General features: G+C 37.4%; 1 protein-coding gene across 7 annotated transcripts in view; it reads right to left on the reverse strand.

The window, feature by feature from the left end:
* Window positions 1–243: 243 nt before the first annotated feature.
* Window positions 244–20,800, reverse strand: part of TSNARE1 (t-SNARE domain containing 1) — a 464,710-nt gene continuing 444,153 nt past the window's right edge. For all 7 annotated transcript variants that reach the window (XM_052704284.1, XM_052704288.1, XM_052704285.1 and 4 more), the window contains one exon: window positions 244–4,031. The gene's annotated coding sequence lies outside the window, so the exon portion shown is untranslated. The remainder of the gene's footprint in view (window positions 4,032–20,800) is intronic.

Raw genomic sequence — 20,800 nt, forward strand, 5'->3', positions numbered from 1 at the left:
AGATGACCTGCCCTACTGTTCTTCAATTTTTCTCTGTATGTTCTTAGAAGCATGAAGTACTGAAGTGGAGAACTGCATCAACCACTGCCATTTCCATTCCTCTTTCTCTGAGGAATGATAAATTATCACCGAAGAAATTATCAGAGCTGATGATCAAAATAGACCATCTTTTATTTCCTATAACTTAAATTGGCTTTGGATCAAAATATACCATATTCAAGAGATAAGAGGTGCTTTGTTACCACAAAACAACACAGAGAACAGATTGAACTCCTTCCAGTTAGTAAATGTCTGAAAATCAGGTATATAGTTTAAAACTACTGTTTAGGATCTCTCTATAACTGACTGTAAGAATAAGTCAGGGAGATAAAGCAAGTGATGCAACTCCAAAAGGAAAAGGACAAGCTGGCTGATCCTGTTCACACCATGTTCATGTACTAGAGAGTATGTAACAGAAGTCTGAAAAATCAGGATGGGATTCTGCGATTCTGTATGGGATGGCAAGAGTGTATTAAGACAGATTGGTAACCACATTTTTTGATGGAAGGGAGAAATAGAATCATAGAATCAAAGAATGGCTTGGGTTCGAAGGGACCTCAAGGACTGTGAATCTCCAACTCCTCTGCCACATGCAGGGCCACCAACCTCCACATTTAATACTAGACCAGGCTGCCCAGACCAACCTCCACATTTAATACTAGACCAGACTGCCCAGAGCCCTATCCAATCTGGTCTTGAACAAATCCAGGGATGGGGCATCCATAACTTCTCTGGGCAGCCTTTTACAGCACCTCACTACTCTCATAGTAAAGAATTATGAGAAAAACACATTACATGATAGCAGTAGGAGCACAAGTTTAAACTGAAAAAGGAGAGAGTTTTGTTCGTGTTTTAGTTTTCATAGTAAGTAGCAGATCTGTGAAATTCCTTTCTCCTACACAGGATACATTACCCATCAGGAAATCAAAGAATCATGGAATCATTAAGGTTGGAAAAGACCATTAAAATCATTTAGTCTAACCATCAACTCATCAAATTCCCATCACAGAGAAATTAAGAATAAAGACTGAGTGACTATTAGGGAGAAATTATCATAGGTACACTTTCCATTCTTTAGGTGCCTATTTATGTCCACTGTTGGAAACTGAATGCCAGGTGATACAGAACCTTGAGGTGAATTTGTAGAATGGTTTTTATGTCCAGCACTGTGTGGGTTAAGACATATAAAGCTCCTCAGGACTTCCTTCTGGCTAGCTTAAGCAATCATATTCCCAGGACAACTGATTTATGCATCCTATAAAAATGCATTGCCAAAAGGTCAAAAATTTGTTGAATGATTAATGGTAGGTACAGCTGTTCCAGCTGTGACACCTCTACAGACCTGTCTTTGGGGAAGAGCTCACCTTTCTAAAGACTTCAGATCTGAGAAATTTTACTGGCTTCTGAATGGCTTATCTAGGTGACAGTAACCAACATGCCATACAAGACTCTTTTATCTTGCTCACACTTGCCCATAAGACAAAAACTGTTTCCTATTCCTCTTCTAAATAAGAGGACTTGACAACTTAATAATTGAATTTGGTGTTTAGCTTGCTCTGTTTCTGCTATGCCTGCTTTTAATTTCTTTCATTAAGATTTTTAAGTTTTTTTCCTCTGTTGCCAGCTTACAGAGCCCATGAAAAACAGCTTTGTTAGGATTTTTCCGTTTTCACACTAACCCCCTCTCCAGGGTTTGTCAGGGGGATATGTCCAAACTGAAGCTCCTGCTTCTGGGAGGTGTTGAGTTTGGTGTTTGTTTGTATGTTCTTTTAAAAAAAAAGAATAAAACTGTGCCCGTGTGCCCACAATATTTTCATATAAAGGGGCACCAACATGAACAGCATAAACAGCTGTTTAACAGCTTTGTTGGATATATTTGCTATGAGGTAGGAGAAGGCAAATGTGCTTGTGATGTGGGAAGAGAAACATACATTCTTCAAGAACATACTGTTTTATAGCAACATAATGGAATATATATATTAAACTAGCATCTGCTATTAAAATAAAGTCTATAATATGTTATGTTACGATGTGGATTCTTCATGCTTTTTCTAAGCCAGAAAGCATCTATAGTTTCAGCAGAGAAATACTTTACCTGAGTCATTTGTGCCAAATGCATCAGCTGTGTTAGCTGGCTCGTTGTAAGCTCCACCAGTTTCTGCACTGCATCATACTAATGAGGTAATCACCGAGCCTCTAATGAATGGGATTAGTGAATGGGCAGGGATTTTCATTTGGAATCTCTTGTTCAAATGCAACTTGAGGCTCCCAAAATATTTGCTTGCAATCAGCTTTGAGCTAGGTTCACTTCAGCTCTTAGTGACTAGATGAAAATCATTTTCATCACTAGAGAATTTGCCAGTTTTGCTGATAGTGGCAGCCCACAGGTTGTGCTGGAAATAAACAGGGAGCTCCACTTCAACAGCAAACACTCTGTGCGAAGGTAGAGCAGCAGGTAACATTTGTAATTTCAGAACAATACTCAACTTGCTTGGAAAAAAAAAACGAAAAAACTATCATCCTATTACTATGCTTTTCATAATAACAAGTGTTTGGACTAGATGACCTTTCAGGTCCCTTTCAACTGGAACAATAATATTATAATGATCCAGTTATGTTGACTTTGCTGGATAGATGAAAAGAGTACAAACAAGCAAACAAAACCCAGCAAGGACAACAACCCCAAAACTCTGACTTCTGTTTCCCTCCCAAACCTAATTAAGCTTTGCACTTCTGACCCTGAATGAGCTTAAGTACCTGCAAGATTTTGCTGAGCATTTTCAACGCTTAACCTTTACTATTTTAGCTTTTTAGTAAGGAAGCATGTAATTTAAATCTGTGCAGGTAAGAATATACCTTATTATTTGTTATTCTTTTCTAAACCTTCATAGTAATCAAACCCACATTTCATTGAGAGCTAGCTTATTTTATTATAATGTATTTTGCTGTACTGTATTTTATGGTGAGACACTGCTTTGGTAAAAGATGTGACTTTTCATGAAGAATAAAAAACCATATCATTTTGTGAAAATCTCTTCAATACTTCCTATGACATTTTAATTAAAACCACTTTTGAAATGCTTTATTTACTGGAGGAGAACTGCATTTATAATACATGACACATTTAAAGATGAATTTAAATGGCATTTTCAATCATGTTTTCAGCAGAATATATTGTGCGTGAAAATGGAACAAAATCCCAAATGGTGAATGTGTTGAAACCTATGAGATCAAATCAAATACAGAATTTTATATTTTTCATGAAATGCATTGCTTGACTTTTTTAACACATTACAGATCATTTTCAAAGAAGAGATCACAGTATGTCTTAATGTTTGTCTTGCTCTTTCACTAGTGTTTCTTATAAATAAATAAATATGTTCTATGCTTACAGTGGTATCAAGTAAGTATACAGTCATAGAATCCAATAAGTATCTTGCTGATTGTTTGTAATTTACTCATGTAATTTTGAAATAATTTAGCTCATATTTGCCAGAGCAAATTATAAAGCAGCAGTGCACAGAAATGAGAATCTGAGCTGGATTCTATTTAAAATATACAAAAATAATCACAGAAGAGTCAAACAAAGCACATTGACTTTCATAGTTTCTAATGAGCAGAGCTAGAAGTCAGGAGAATGTTAAAAACACAAACAATAAAAATAAATTCTCAGCTATGTATGTTACAACGCACAGAACATCAGATCTGGAGGCAAAAAAATAACATTCTCCAGATACAAAGGTGGCACAATTAAAATCCAAAACGCTCGGTAAAACATGTTTTCAACTAGGGGTTAAAAAAAAAAATAGCAGGAAAACTTATTCACAATTATACTGATACATGGCATTAAACTTAGCTTTTCTTCCATACAATTAGTGTTTGTTGGTTATAGCAGTTTCAACACACCGTGATCAGCAAAGCAGACACTGACATAGGGAATGAATGTGAAATGCCTTGAGAATCCATTCCACTTCACGGGGTGATCACAGACTCTGCAAAAGCAAGAATAACTGATAAGTATTTGTGGGATTCCCAGAGATTTGCACATGTAAAGTTGTTTCTAATGGAAGGGTGACTGCTCAAGGCGATCCCAAAATGCGCAGTTGAGAGTGAAGTAGACACAGTCTCAGAAAGACACATTTTCACTGATTCTAGTCTCAAATAATTTTGCAACAGGTGGACAAGATGAATGTAGAGACAAATCAGATTTATAAAGAAAACAGTATACTGTAACGTAGCACATAAATGAGTGGATTTTGTGTTCTCTTCAACACCAGTCTTTCCTATACCGTGAGGAAAGTGAGTTTAGTTTTGGAAATACATTTTCCTCTAATATACACAAAGAAGCTGAAGTGTGACATTGATGTATTTCACTGAAGAGAATGTATCTCAGAAATATTTGTCTGTTTTCCATTTCTCTTCACAAAGAAGCCAGTAGGTCCCTTCATTTGATGGGATGAACTACCATATCATGTGTAGATGTCTGCGGAATAAAAAGTTTACATCAACTAATATAAACAGCTAATGTAAGCTAATGTAAATGAAGAGGTTTTTTTTATATTACTATTTTTTAAGTGCATGTTTTTCTGTAATTGGTTTAACAGAAGCCTCCTGGGATGAGTACTCAAAGAGTACTATAGGCCTTCAACTACTATAGATTTCTGAGGTTAGGCAAATTGTATTTTTGCATTCACTGCCCTATAAGCCAGCTCTGGCTGTCTGTAATAAACATCACTGTTAAAAGTAGAAACAAACCTTTGTAGTGACTGTGTTTATTCTGCTTGCAATTCTTTGCTCATACATACGCTTTGCGAGAAAATCTGGCTACTTGGTATCAAAGAAAAGGGAAGAGATGGAAAAATTGTCCGTTAATATTATCAAACCCATAACTGACAGCAACTTTCCTGTTGATGCTGAAAGCTTTAGAAGCATCCTGTTTAAATTACGCTTTATTGCAAATCAAGACAATGTCAAAAAAGAACAGAGATCAGACCCCTCCACCCAACATGCGCATATTATTTATGCCAATTATTAAAATCGTTCACAGTGAAATATTATTTAAATAATATTTTGAAATGAAACATCTTTTGTGTGCTGTGCTACATATAATACGAAGCATAGAAGATATTGCCTTGTATTCACATAAACACTACAAAGAGCTACCAGAAACACTCTTTAATAACAAAGGGTATTCTGAAGATGACATTCATCTCAGTTCATCTCAGCTAAATTAAGGTGTGAAAGTCTTCCCCTGAGAATAATGCCCCCTATATAATTACAGGGCTCCTATTATACTAATTACAGATCTAATCAATACAGCCAGTAGATTTTCAGGGTGAGGGTCACTTGAATAAAAACATCAACTTCAGAATGACTTAGATTTCACTGGCTGCTATTGACATGCATTATCTACAGAGGGATACTCAGGATGATGCAGAAACATACTCTGGGGACACATAAATGTTGCTATATATTTTCACTAATAGAAATTCTTCTAATATCCAAAACATATTTGCTAGAGTTTGATGTGTTGAAAGGCTCTGAAAAGGTGACAGTGAATGGTAATCATATAAACTTTCCATCCACTTCGGAACCATTCTGACTTTCCTGTTCACTCTTAACATTTAAAAATCTTTCTCTGAAGAGGAAGGGCTGAAGGTAAAGTGGAAAGAAAATAAACAGAAAAAGAGAAAAGAGATTAGTAAAAAGAGCAAAGAAGTAGAGAGGAGGGAAGGGAAGGGAAACAGGAAGGGGAAGGGGAAGGCAGAAAAGATGAGAGGAGATTTGTATTATATCAAATTTGTATTTGAAGCTGAATTATTAATATAATATTAATATATATAAACATCTTAATATAATATTTATCTTAACGTTATATAAATATTAAGACAGGGATCTCCTAGAAGGAGTCTAGGAAAGGGCCAAAAAGAGGAGAGGAGAGGAGAGGAGAGGAGAGGAGAGGAGAGGAGAGGAGAGGAGAGGAGAGGAGAGGAGAGGAGAGGAGAGGAGAGGAGAGGAGAGGAGAGGAGAGGAGAGGAGAGGAGAGGAGAGGAGAGGAGAGGAGAGGAGAGGTATGTTCACATGTCTCTTTTGTCTTGGGAGCACAGCATTGGATACATTTCAGATGTTTCTTGCCAGTGCTGAGTAGAGGTAAAGATTCTTGAGTTAAAGACTCCTTATTGCACTCTACAACTTCCTCCTCATTGCACTCTACAACTTTCTCCTCATTGCACTCTACAACTTCCTGAAGGGAGGTTGTGGTGCAAAAGGGTCTGGCCTCTTCTCCCAGGCAAATAGTAGGACCTGAGGAAACGGCCAGAAGTTATACCAGAGGAGGTTTAGGTTGGATATTAGGAGAAACTTTTTCTCTCAAAGGGTGGTCAGGTACTGGAATGGCTGCCCAGGGAGGTGGTGGAGTCGCCGTCCCTGGCAGTGTTCAAGAGGCGCCTGGATGAGGAGCTACAAGAGATGGTTTAGTGCTTGTGGTACCAATAGGAATGGGAGGCTGGTTGGACTGGATGGTCTTGCAGGTCGTTTCCAACCTTGCGATTCTGTGATTCTGTGTGATTCTGTGAGTAGAGGGAAGGCCCATGAGCTCCCTTAGCCACATGCTGCCATTACAGAAATATCAACTAGTCAGATTTCTTAGTGCTGTCCTCAGTCATTCAAGCCAAGCAGTCAACAACTGTGTTGTGGCAATCAATAAGTAAATGGCTGATTCAAGTCAGTTGCTCACAAAGGCATTCCTCCTTACGAGGAATGTATGGGTGTGAATACAAACATAAATGTACGGGAAGGATAGAGGAGTGTGAGTTTATGTGTGTGCATAAACGTTCTTGTATATGGGAGAGAAAGAACGCAGCCTAATCAAATCCTGCAGACTTTGGACAAGCTTTGTCTCTGAAGACTCAGATAAAGAGCACCATATGTTTGATATGAAAGCAAACTTGACTACCAGCACAAGCCATTACTCTTGGCAGGCTCTGAATCTACTGGGAATTATGAATCTTGATTTGCAGTCAGGGAAAATATTCAACATCACTAAAAACATTTAAATTAGAAACGGATAAACTACAGACTTGGCTCTTGAGTGTAACAAGAGGATCTCCAGACACAAACTAGCTACAAGATATGCTGGGCCGTGAACCAACAAACTTAATGTATGTTTCTGGTTCAGCAAAGATAAAAATGAGTTATTTTCACTTATTGAAAAAGATTCTGAATTCTGTCACATGCTTATATTTTGAATGAAGTGTTTTCTTTATGAGTTGCTACAGTAATAATAAGTAACGCTGAGTCTAGGAGTTCTAGTCATGGACCATGCAGTCTTGTGTTAGTCTGTGCAGCTGAACTAAATTACAAACTCCAGCAAAAAAAATAAATATATATATATATTAAAAATAACAGCGGGGCAGATCTTTGGAAACTTTGCAAGTAGAATCTTAAGTGACTTCAGGCTTCGCCTGTCCACGTCAGTGAATCACTGCTATGATGATCATAGCCAGTGAAAGGACATCTAACCTGGTTCTTCTCACGCATAAAAGAAGAAGGCAGAAAATTAAAGATAAATGAGAAAAGATTCCGCTGCCACCATCAAATTGATAAAATTATCCTACCATGCAGGCTTACCAATCATTTTACTGGGAACCACAGTTATCAGGCAGGTGAGCTACTTTTGTCACCGAGAGACTTTAAGCTGCAGTAGGGACCTGAGCTATGGATCCATCCTACAGCCCTCTTTGGCTTCAGAAACATCTTTTACTCCTTTACAGATTGCTGCATAGACTTTGCTTATTTACTTACTCTAGCTCATTCTGCCTGTGAATTAAACAGCTAGTCTCATGGGAAGATAAATCTTCCACAATGAAAAAACAACTTGATCCTATCTTCTGTTGTTTTGAAACAAGTGACATCTCTTTCTTTGCTCTAATAAAATGTGATTATACAGATCAGACTACATAAATAAATTATGATGGTATAGCTCTTAACTTTTTCAAATTTATACAGCCATTAAGACTTTTTCATAGACATTAACCTCAATGGACTTCCCTGTTTGAGAACATTCGTTCAGATAAATTAACTCCATTGTTAATAGCAGCAGACCACAGACAACATCTCATTTGTGATCAAGAACCTAAACTCATCTGCAAGGCTGAAAGTGGTCATACCAATTTGGACATGAGGATCTCAGTTTTCTGCTTCTGAAAACCCTCAAGAGAATGCTGAAAGAAGAGCAGAAAACTTTGTTTACATTTTTTCTGCCTCTAGTCTCCAGTAATATCAGAGAATAAAGACACGTATACAGAGCATATTAATTCCAAGAGCTATAGAAAATTCTTAGATTTACCAGACATAGCTGATATGCTTTGCTCAGAATTCAACAGATCACAACCTTTGACATACATATCAAATTTAGCCCTTTCAGATAATATTCCTCTGCAATTGTGTGCAGTTCATGCCATAAAAATAAGTCTCTTCCTCCTTGATTGTGCTTCAGGACTTATATCTTCCCTTCTGATCACCTTCCTCTATCTGCACCTGACATCATTATATTACTATACACATTAATGATCAATTACACCCTTTTGGGATAGAAAAAAAAGTATAAACAAAAGACAGAAGTTACAAAACGACTTCTAAGAGAAACCACAGTGCATCTTGCATCTTCCAATCTAAAACTGATCAGACACCAGATGAGTCTTGGAACAGCACTACTGACATTGTGAATCTCCCAGGCTTATGCTTTTACCTGGGCCTTTGTGCAAAGGTACTGTGAAATGATGAGATTTTGCCTTCAGTAATCTTTTTCCATCAGCTAAAGTCATCACTTTTTAAACAGTCCTTCCCACTAATTTTGTAAGGAAATGATACCCACTTTTCGTTACAGAAATATTAGACATTTTTCTAGTGTACAATGCTCGCAGCAGAAAAAGCTGCTGTTCTATTCACTTACACTGGTCATTTCTCCTTATACTGTAATTTAACAACAGCTTCTTAAAACAGGACAGATCTAATAACACAGAAGCTTTTTTTTTTTTTTCCAGAAAAAAAAGCTAGGTAGAAAGTGATGACATACTTCATGGTATATTGCTTCATAGTCATTTAACCATATATTTCTTCCATGCATTCTCTTAACTGCATCATTGTGGCCCAGCAACCCTCTTTGATTCAACTTCACTGAACTGAAATGTGGAATCGAATAAGGCCATGCAGACCTATTAAGAATTCTGTAGCAGTGTCAGAATCTGCACATAAAAGTTGAAGCAGCACAATGGTGCTAGCTGAATTTTTATGTTTGTGGCATGACACACAATATATGATACAGGAAGGAGGGGAAGAGAAATAATTTTCCCCAACACCTTAATAACAAGTACTGTTATTTGTAGCATGTAGCAAGAGGATGTAGCAAGAATGTGCGAGTTATTCTTAAACTTCAAGAATTTTTGAATTATCTGGTGTTGAATAAATGCAATATTAGATAATGACATCACAAGCCCTACTTTGACAAAAGCAAGTACGTAGCAAATCTCAGGAGCATTATGTTATCAGATGAAAACAGGGGAAAAATCTTTTTTGGAATAAATTGACCACACTTCTTCCCTTCTTTGTATGATTGAAAAGTCATTACAGAGTTCTATAACATGACAATATTTACTCCAAAATTCAATTGCTTTTCAACCTCCACTAAATTCTTATTATTTGAGTTGTGGAGTTGACACAAACCCTGAATGAATTCTTTTGAAGCTGTGTGAGGTATAAAAATTGGATTCTGACAAGTACTTCCAGTAAATACTGACAAGAGCCCGCAGGATCTAAATGAAGCACAAATGTACGACTAATGTTATTCACCAAAGACTCACTGACATTTTACTCGCTTTTCTCTGGCCATTATTTTGCTCCATAGAGGTTCACTGCTTTCAACAATTTTTCTATACCTTCTGCTTTGTACCACTGACTATTAACACTGACCACACTACAAATTTTTCACCATGTATATATAGGCTATCCCATGTGTCTACCAAAACAGGTTTTTTTCAGTCTGTCTCTAATTGTCCCACCTATAGACATCCTGGTTCAGTGCAAGGGAGCTGGACTAGATGACCTTTAAGGATCCCTTCCAAACCAAATGAATCTATGATTCTATAGATTACAAATAAAAGGTATGACGTATAAAGATATATATGAAGCTGACATCCAGAAAAGCAATCTTTCTCTCCAGTCAAAATGAGGTTAAGGAAAGAACTCCTTCAAGACTATCGAAAAGCAAGTCAGGAAAGAAAATGAATCAAAAAAGAGTTGAAAGTAAGGTTTTGCTTCTTCTCAAGGTCGCAACTCAAAGGCGCTTCCTTCCTCCAAAACATGCTTGCTTGTTTTCAGTCCGTATTATCATTTTTGTAGAATCACTGTCCTCCTACTTCTAAAAGAAAATTCTTCTCAGTTTGGGTGTCCTTCATGATCATCCCATAAGAAACTGAACAACCTTATCTGGAACCATTTTCTTCTGCAACACTCTATCCAAGGCAGTGGTCCTGTGAGGAGCCAGGAGCTGGATTCAATAATCCTTGAGGACAAGGGGAAATTGTTAATTGGAAGAGGGTGGATTTAGATTAGGTATTAGGAAGAAATTCTTTACTGTGAGGGCGGTGAGTCACTGGAAGAGGCTGCCCAGAAACATTGTGGATGCCCCAACTGTGAAGGCATTCAAGGCCAGGCTGGATGGGGCTTTGAGCAACCTAGTCTAGAGGTAAGTATGCCTACCTACAGCAGGGGGGCTGGAACTAGAAATCTTAAAGGTCCCTTACAACCCAAACCATTCCATGATTCTATGATACTTGCGGGCCCCTTTGAACTGGGGATATTCTATGATTCTAAGATAGAAATGCAGACTAGTGAAGCTCAAAGTGAGATAGCAGTGGCAGAAGGGTTATCAGTTCATTTTGTTTCCTTGAATGTTGCCAGAAATGAATAATCTAAATCTAAGTGATGTTGAACAGATGGCACTGAATGACCAAAGAAAATAGCATAGTTTTTTTCTCCATCCATGAGCATTCTTTGCACTTTAAGCTATGCTAGCTATGATGAACTACAAGATGCAGCTCTTTTCCTTCATTAATCTCTTTATTTTTGAAAGACAATTTGGGGCTGTTTAGCAGCTCTGGCAGCCCTGAGTGTAGAGGTGCTTTAGGTTAACAGTGAGATATTCTGTTACTTATGGGAGTTAAGAAAAAGAGAATATAGCACAGATATATTACATTTTCTGGCATTTCAGGACAGGAGGGCTCCTCCTATTGCCACTAGGAACAAAAAGGTGAATATTTTGTACATTCTTTGGCAAGTGAGTGAAAAACAAAATCTGCCATCAAAGATAAGCAGGGACACCACTCCCAACGCATCTTTTAAATCAGAATTCTACAATAATGGAGGCAATTTGGAGACATTATACATAAAAAACATAGAGGCACCATTGGTTACATTGGAATTTTCTCTTTCTTACACCATCTTCAGAGTGCTAGAGTCTCACTTGCCCTGAAACAAGCCACATAACTTTTGGCCTGAGCAGTCACTGCTAATCTTTCCCTAGAAAGACAGAGCTCCCAGACACATTTGACAGCTCCTGCAGTATGGAGGAAAGAGAGTGATAATGAACTTTATGAATAAGTTGCATTATTCTTGGAAGCACTTGGGCTAACACAGAAATGAGAAACATAAAACACTGGCCAGATAAGACGTCGTGTGCTGGAGACTAATAGAGACTGCACAGCAGACCTGATGAGCTTGCACCAATTGGCAAACCTTATGTTCCTCTGGGAACACACAGAATTACAGACATTTGACTTTCAGCTTGGATTAACTACCAGAAAGAAAAATGCTGACTCAGATTAAAATATGTCTGGTTGCGGGAAGAGACAATTTCAAGGAGATAGATGCTTAAACACTTGAGTACGTAGCCAAGACTGCTTAGTGTGCAAATCACTCAGTACCTATTCAGCGTATCATTATTATTTCACTATCCCTGAAAATCTGCCAAGAGCCATGGGGAAATACCAGACTTTCACCTTGTAGCAGCTTTTAAATATAAAACAAGCAAATCAGAACTGTAAAAGGTGAAGGTAACCCTTGACTTCTCACTCACGTGTTAGTGGAGGTAGAGCTGATAATCCTTAAAAAGCCCACAGAAGATGCACAGCGTGGTTAGCATTAAACTCCAACTATTTCAGCTAAGGGATCTGGAACTGTACGCTGTGTGTTTTTCTTAAAGGGAATTTCTGGATGTGTAACTTGGTTTTGGCAGAGATAGAGAAAGTGAGAGTTGAAAAGCTGACCTCTGTCAGAAAAAACATAATGGGACTATGTACATTGTGTAGCAGTGCTACTGTCTTATACTGACGGATATTTCGGTGCAATAATACCTATTTTGGATTTGCCTGTTTTCTTGTGTTTCAACAACAGCAACAAAAGAGATTGATTCTAGCAATGGTGACAGACAGACTGGACAAAATTCTTAGTACTGGAATTAAAGCAACAATTTATGTTCTCATAAAGATTGGAGCTGGAAATAAATTGCTGTACATAAGACTGATTTAAAACAGAATTAATTAACTCTATGTATGTCAATATATTGCTAGTTTGCTATCATTTGAACACAAGCTATTACTAACTCAGTTGATGATGTTTTTACACACATATGTTGGCATTACTCATAAATATGGCACCAGGGCTGAATCACTGAATGGAAGTGCACTTCACATGGTTGCTTCACTTATGCACTAAGTACAAATTAATGCAAAAATGTCCATTGGAAAGCAGATGTTTTAGGAGACACTGGGGATAAGAGGGGGATAAGAGGGGATAATATAATAATCTATTTGTCTGTTTGTATTAGGGAAAAGGCTTATGGTGGACAATCACAGATATGTTAGTGAGTTCATAGTGACTCTATGATTCATTTTGATATTTACATATAACACTGCTATATCTTTTGGATGTCTCGTCATTCTGCCTGAATTTGGTCCTCAGTTGCCTATTCATAAATGAGAGCAAGAAAAATTGAGATGATATTCACTTTGACCTCTCTGACCATGTTTCTCTCTGTGCTGGTGAAATATTCTGTCTCCATCCCACCTTTAACTTGATCTGTTCAACAGAATACAATAGCCTGAAAGGGAATCTGAGATAACTGATTCAGGTTAACTTATTTAAAGTTAAGTGAATTTAATCTTAATCCTGCTTCTTTTATGCTTTCCTTCTAAAATAAGTACCTTTCTATTATCTCTCTCTTTCTACAAGGTTTTAAGTATTTGTCTTGTATATTTTCTTTTTAATTAATTTATCAGTGACCAGTTACACTAGTGCTGCATCCACTAGTAAAAAGAAAAAAAGCCTACCTTCATAAAAACGTACTCTGGAAAAAAGTTCTGTTTGTATGTCAGCTTTCTTTGTGAATTTGATGGTTTTGGTTTGGTTCATTTAGGTGGTTTTTTTTGTTTGTTTGTTTGCTTTTTTGTGAACACACTGAGTGCTACAGGCACAGAGAGAAGCTATGAAATAAGCCTTTTTAGAGATAAAAGCCTAAGAAATAAAAGGTAAAGGAATAAAAAAAGGGGTACACATTTAGATCTTGGATATCACAATTCAAGGGGTCTTTGACATGCTCAATATAGAAGTGAAAAAATAGTCCAGAAAAAACACAAGAGACTAAACTGTAGGGAATTACTAAGAATCCATGAAATGTTAAGAGGCTCTGAATTTATCTACTTTTTCAGTTACCTGAAATGCAGAATAATTGCGATTGTTAATGTGCAGCCTCCTCCAACTGACACAACTGAAGTTTTCTTAGAACACGATTAGCAATGAGTACTGGCACTGCTCTCAGCCTGGTTACTGGCTGGCACATTCAGTGAGCCTACAAACCCTCACACAAACCAAGTAGGAGTTCCTCTCTCTGACATCAAAATTCATTCTCATGACCAGAATGACAGTGGAGTTGAAGGAAAAAAGAAAAACAAAACAAGTAAACAAGTACAGAAATAACAAATCCATAATATTTATAGTCAGTTCTCTGCTCTGCTCTTGACCTGAAGTTGACAGTAATTGGAAGCATCGGAATAATCTCAAATTAGACTTTGCAAATCTCTATTTAGAAGTCTTTTGTGGCTAAAGGTTGAGACTGATGTGACTCGTGATTGTATGACAGTCATACGTGAGTGTCACCAGTGCTATGGCTGGCTGCCTACTGCAGTTATCTCCCCATGGTTCTTATATGTCACAGTCACTCAGTGTTACTCCATACTTACTGTGTAGTGATATGAAGTCACCCGAAGATAAAGCTAAGCCTCACTTTCTTTTGAAGATTTGTAAGTTTTGGGGTATAATCCATGGAAACACATGTTTTCTTCAGCCACTGTGAAATTAAGCCCTCAGCACACACAGCCCTTCACTCTCCATAAATCTTAGGCTAGTAGAACACTAATTAGGGGAAGTCTAATAAATAGCAATGATGCTAGAGCATTTTGCAACATGGTCATTGCTTAAATTGATACTAAATTTCTAGTTGCAGTGATGCAACTAAACACATTTAATTTTTCATTTCAATTGATTATCAAGCATACACAGTTAGTTACTTTATCTGCATGGAGCTAGTCTACAAAATGGACTAATGAAACAACAAGCCCCAGCCTGGCTATGCTCTTAAGTCTCACTGCATTTTTTTTTTCCTGCCTTCCCTGTATTGTACACTTACTTGTTTGGAGGTAGATTTCTGCAGCATGACACCCAAGTCTGTTATTTTAAGGGGCATCTAAAAGCATACAACTCTGTATTTTCTGCCCCCCTCTCCCCTTCCCCCCCAAACAAAAGCTATATTGCAGCTGCATCTTGAAATAAACAACTTCTTCCTCCTCTGTAACAGATGGTGCTGTGTAACCCGGACTACAGACACGTCTGTAGCAGCAGTAATGAAGTAGGAATGCTGGGCAGACTGGGGTGAGAGGGATGGTGAAAACTCAGGAGACCATATTTCCTGCTAGTCCCAACAGTAAAGATGAAGGAGACGTCAATCATTATGAGAATGATGGGGTTACTCAATGATACAAGTCAGTCTGTCTTTTAGACAAGCTTCATCTCCTTTTTTTTTTGGGGGGGGGAGGGGGGAGGAAATAGTATTTAAAAAGAAATTGATTCCACTTATACGGCACTTACCTAATTAAACCTCAAATGCAGAAATCTCTGTTTTCTCAGAGATGCACTGTGACGCTCACCACCTAAGGCTATACCTCAGCCATATGGTACTTTGCAGAAGGAGCCCTTTTTACTTTTTCATAGATGGGTGCATACTCGATACTGGAAAAGTGAAAGGGGATGAGAATGAAAGAAAATACAAGGAAAGAGAAACAAAAAAGAAAGACAATGTTCAAAGGATGAATTCTTACTGAACTCTTCCCTTTCCTGCTCAGAACAGCTGGAGGTTTTGTTTCTTCCCCAGAATGAACTTCTGTTGTTTTCCAGACCCTTGGACTCAGACTGACTGATAACAAACCTCTTCACAGGAGAGTTGTTATGTGAAGGGTTGTCCTTATTGGGCTTTCCAGAAGAAATACCACTACTGATTTCAATGTCTTCCAGCCTAAGTAACAGTTGCATGAGTTTAGAAGTAGGATTAAAGTTTTTAAAGTGTTTCTTCTGCTGCACTTTCCCCTCTGGGGCCATGCTCACACTGTGTATTTTGAACTCAGTAAGTTTAAGGCTGTATCAACAAATGGTTAGAAGATCTCAGAGGAGAAAATCAGTACTGAAGCATACTGAAAAGGAAACCTGGTAAATATTGATTTCGCGTGGAATCAGAAAAGAGAGGTTTATTTCAAAATAAGCAATAGGGACATCTAACTTTAAGACAGGTCCCAATATAGAAAGAATGCACTTTTAATAGCAGACATTGTATTCCCAAAATTAGACTAGTAGCCATAAGGAATATAGGTTTAAAGCAATATGCTTCAATTTATATTATGGTTGATACCCCTCACTACAACCCTGGAGTGTGTCTGAAGAAGGGCAACAAAACTGGCTAAGGACCTGGAGCACAAGTCTTACGAAGAGCAGCGGAGGGAGCTGGGATTGTTTAGTCTGGAGAAAGAATGCTCAGGGGAGACCTTATCACTTTCTACAACTACCTGAGAGATGGTTTTTGCAAGGTCAACCTCTTCTCCCAGGACAAGAGGTAATGGCCTTAAATTGTGCTGGGGAGTTCCAGGTTGAATGTTAGGAACAAATTCTTCTCAGAAAGAGAGGCAATACATTGGAACAGACTTCCCTGGGAAGTCATTGTCCCTGGAGGCATTCAATAAACATGGAGACGTGGCACTGAGGGACATGGTTTAATAACATGATGGTGATGAGTTGATAGCTGGACAAGATGATCTAGAGGTCTTTTTCCAATCCTAATGATCCTATGGTTCTATGACATACAGTGCAATGGTTTTCAAATTTTGTTCCAATATCTGCCATTTCCTTCAATGGAATGAACGTCAGAGCTGTGTTCACAGCTCTGGTGCCTGAGCCAGAATGATGCATGACACATCACTCCTTACCATCCTGTGCTACAGTACATCTAACAAACAGCATTCCTTTCATTGTATGTATTTGTTTTCCATTTTCTATGGTAAGTATAATTTCTTTCAAAAATAATGGCAGCCTGCTGGCAACCTTTTATTCTTTGGTGATTGATAGAGCCTACATTCAAGGCGAATGTGAAAAAACAGCAAGCAGGCCCACTGGATTATGCAATGAACAAAGAAGAGTTGGAATCTTCAGCGCTGTGTCTTCACCATCCAAGATGGCACTTCTGATAATTTGCTCTGCAAACACTACTGTACTGACTTTGGACTGTATTACCCACAGTTACACATCTACTGTATCCTTGCATTACACAATATATAAGGTATGTGCTCATGATAAAATAGTCTTTTCCTATAAAATCTATGAATCCACAAGATGTGTTTAATATTTATCTACTCAGTGATTTTTACTGTTCGTTCTAAATTCTGATGTTCATTATTTTACCATAAAAAAGAATGTCTCATGAATGTATTATCAGAGCATTAATTCCTTTATGAAGGAACTTTCTTGTTATTTTAATGTTTCATCTGAATTCTTCATGAAGCAAATTATAATTAACGGAGATTTTGTTTCATTATTATTTATTATTCTCTGCAATAGCTCAGTGTTTTATAAGGCAAAGCTGGATGCTTCCAACAAAGCATAACTTTAATTCTGGTACCTATTCAATTTCCACTCCTGAAAATAATAAACAGAAAAGTTTTAAAATGTCTCCATTTCTTTAGCTTTTTTTTTCCCCAAACTGTCAAGATTTTGATGCCCACCAGGGCAAATTAGAACTTCTCATGACTCACTTTGCAAATCTTCTATTAAGCCCTATAGGTCACACTAGACACGTTATCAAATTATATCCTTAAATCATCTTCAATTCTTACATTAAAATTCAATGTTATGACTTTTTCAGTTCCTTTATTGCTTTTATTTTTATTGTTTATTGTTTTATTTGTTTTATTATTTTTGTTTTATTTATATACTACAATGACTAATCTCAGATATTAGCATCTTTCCTTCATATTTGCATTATCACTTATTGAAAGAGCTGCCATATATATGTAAGGAATCATCTGACTACAATATTCTGCCTTCTGCCAGCTCACCATGGACTTAAATGCAACAAGTTGTATTACAAGCCTGATCCTAGCAGGTGATCTGGTTCAGCCCTCTTTGTAGTCAATGAAGAGAAATAGGCATGACTTCAGAGCATGATTCTACTGACTCAATTCAGGGGCCTACTTTGGGAAAAGAAATACAGTACCCTAAAGTGTCTGTCTCCCTCCAGTGGTTATAGAGAGAATCTAGGCAAACTGTCCAGAGTAGTATCAGGTAGAGAAATTTCAGCACCTCCTCAGCTAAAAACAAAGCAAGACTCCTGTGAACCACCAAATAATTGCTATTGGAGCTGGTCTCAGGTTACCATCTTTAGAAAGGCAAAGGTTTGTTTTCTATTCAGTTACCTTTTCTAGGATTAGATTTTGATAATAACTGGCAAAATTCATTGCATTCTCCAGATAAAAGGAAATACTGAAGTACAATAATGCTGTTCACTGTTTTCAGAATTTTCCAAATGCACAATGATATTAGAAACTCTCTTCTTTCAATCCCACACACGGAATTTAAGATCCATGCACCTGTACGGAATGCAACAGCAGAGAGCTATATCCCTGAATAGCCTCCTAGGTCAGTTTTGTTTTGATTAGTTTGTACTCAGTAATTCAACTATGGAATCACAGAATATCCTGAGTTGGAAATGACTCACAAGGATCATTAAGTTCAACTCCTGGCTCCACACAAGACCACTCCAAATCCAAACCCTATGTCTGAGAGCACTGCCCAAATGCTCCTTGAACTCTGGCAGCTCAGAGCTGTGCCCACTGGCAGGAGGAGCCCACCATGCTAACCACTCTCTTGTAAAGAACATTTTCTGGGCATCCAACATGACTCTTCCCTGACACTTCTCCATGCTGTTCCCTCAGTTCCTCTTGCTTCCACCAGAAAGCAGAGCTCAGAGCTGCCTCTCATCTCCTTGTGAGGAGCTGTAGGTTGCCATGAGACCTCCCCTCAGCCTGCTCTGCTCTGGGCTGAACAAACCAAAGGACCGCAGCCGCTCCTCATACATCTTGCCTTCCAGACACTACACCATCTTTGTAATCTCTCTTAAGAATTTTAGTTGAGAAGAAATTGTTGTGGGTCAACCATACACAGGACTAGAAAGTCCCCAAGTCTAGCGTGCGGCTGACAGAGCCAGTACCAGCAATGTATTTGCCTCACAAATGCATTTGCTTTCTTTCTTTTTTTCTTTCTTTTTCTCTCTCTCACAGGATTATCTTTTCAGGTCTTTTCTAAGCTGTACATCCCGAAAGAAAGAAGACAGAAATACTTTTCCCAGTCAGCAGCTGTGATGAACCCTCTCATGGAAACAGGAAAGCAAGCACTATGCAGGAAACATTGAACCAACTTTGTATGGCTGACTGTAATGCTGTTATAAATACAGAGTCTCTTCTTCTCACAATAGAAGCACTTTATGCTTAACATAACTCAGTTTATAGCGCCAATGCACTGCAAGGCTGGTGTAAAATGGCATTAAAGTTAATTAGAATCAGGCCTAGAGACTCTGATACTTGCTTTCTGTTGTGCTTGAAATTACTTGTGCTGTTTTATAGTAATGTTTAAAAGCAAGTACAGAGAAATTGTAAGTGTTGTCTCCCATCCATCCATCCATCCATCCATCCATCCATCCATCCATCCATCCATCCATCCACTTGTCCATCAACACAAGTGAAATACAACGCGGCAGTCATTACAGAATCTAAGCCCTGACAGAATTGAAACAACAATTAATTTGGCCAATTAAATTTAAATGTTGATACAGCATTTGCTTTAAATTCACGTCTTACAGATATTTCAAATCAACAACTTATTCAAAGGCAAAAGTTTTCATGACCATAATTCTATATTCATTTTCTGAGTAAAATTTAAGCAAAGATAGGAATGATATTAATTAAATATTATATTGTGCACATTTCAAAATGCTGATAGAGAGTATTTGGCCTTGCATACAAAAAATGCTTGGGGAAAACAGAAATAGATTTCCTTTACCTTCAACCATAGTAATCTTCTTAAGACTTGTACCTCATTTGATTTCATTTGATTGTTTCTTCTTAGCTAAGGATTTTATTTACTACAATGGTAATTTTTTGGTCTTTTGTTTCCAAAGTTGATTGGAGCCAAACAAAATTGTGAAAAATATCAATATTTAATCAGTTCTACTGTTACTATATCAAATACTCAGATCTAACAGGTACTCTCAGAGCCACATTTTGCAGACACACTATACTTGTGTAAGACTGGACAGCAACATGAACGAAATCCACTAATAAAAATATACTGAGATTGTTCGACTGTTTTCTCACTGAAAATGAACATTTTAACATAGCCAAAGCAAATAAAAAATAGTAATAATAACAATGGTAATAATAAAAACAATAAACCTATAAGACATTTTCAAGTGTAATGAAACTTAAGGCTGGTGATAATATCCTAAAAAAATCCCGCTGAAGCAAAATTTTGTATCATGGAATAAATTGAGACTACTTGGAATGTTACAGTAGGTAAGACACAGAGGAATCTGTTCACAGCCCAGCAACACAATTACATACTCTAGGTTAAAGGCAACTTCAATACAGTAGAAAAAAAGGACAGAGTAATCCCAAAAATAAAGACTATGTAGAAAATACTGCCTGATCTCCAAAGTGCAGTGCAGACAACCACATCAAATCTTTAATATAAGCAGTTATATCAAACGAAAATAGATCTTTTGGAAACCCAAGCGATTCTGATTCACTGTTCACAGAATTTGAACCACACACACAAACATAAATATTTAGTATGATCCAGTTTTTTAATTAACTATTTATTTATTTATTTATTTATTTTTAAATAAAGCAGATGTTAGAGGAAGAGACTTGAAGAGAGGAAAAATAAAATTTATGATAAAGACAGCAGAAATTCTTTCCTGATGTAACAAACACTTCATGCCTTGAAACACAAAGACTGACAATTCTTATATTTTCAGTTTAGAGGTAGGTGAAATTTACTCCCTACCGGTATGTGTTAATCAGCTCTGAGAATGCATTACATGTTTGCATAAGTT

Source organism: Tympanuchus pallidicinctus, unplaced genomic scaffold, assembly GCF_026119805.1.
Source record: "Tympanuchus pallidicinctus isolate F22 unplaced genomic scaffold, pur_lepc_1.0 scaffold5, whole genome shotgun sequence".
NCBI classification, from domain to species: Eukaryota; Metazoa; Chordata; class Aves; order Galliformes; family Phasianidae; genus Tympanuchus; species Tympanuchus pallidicinctus.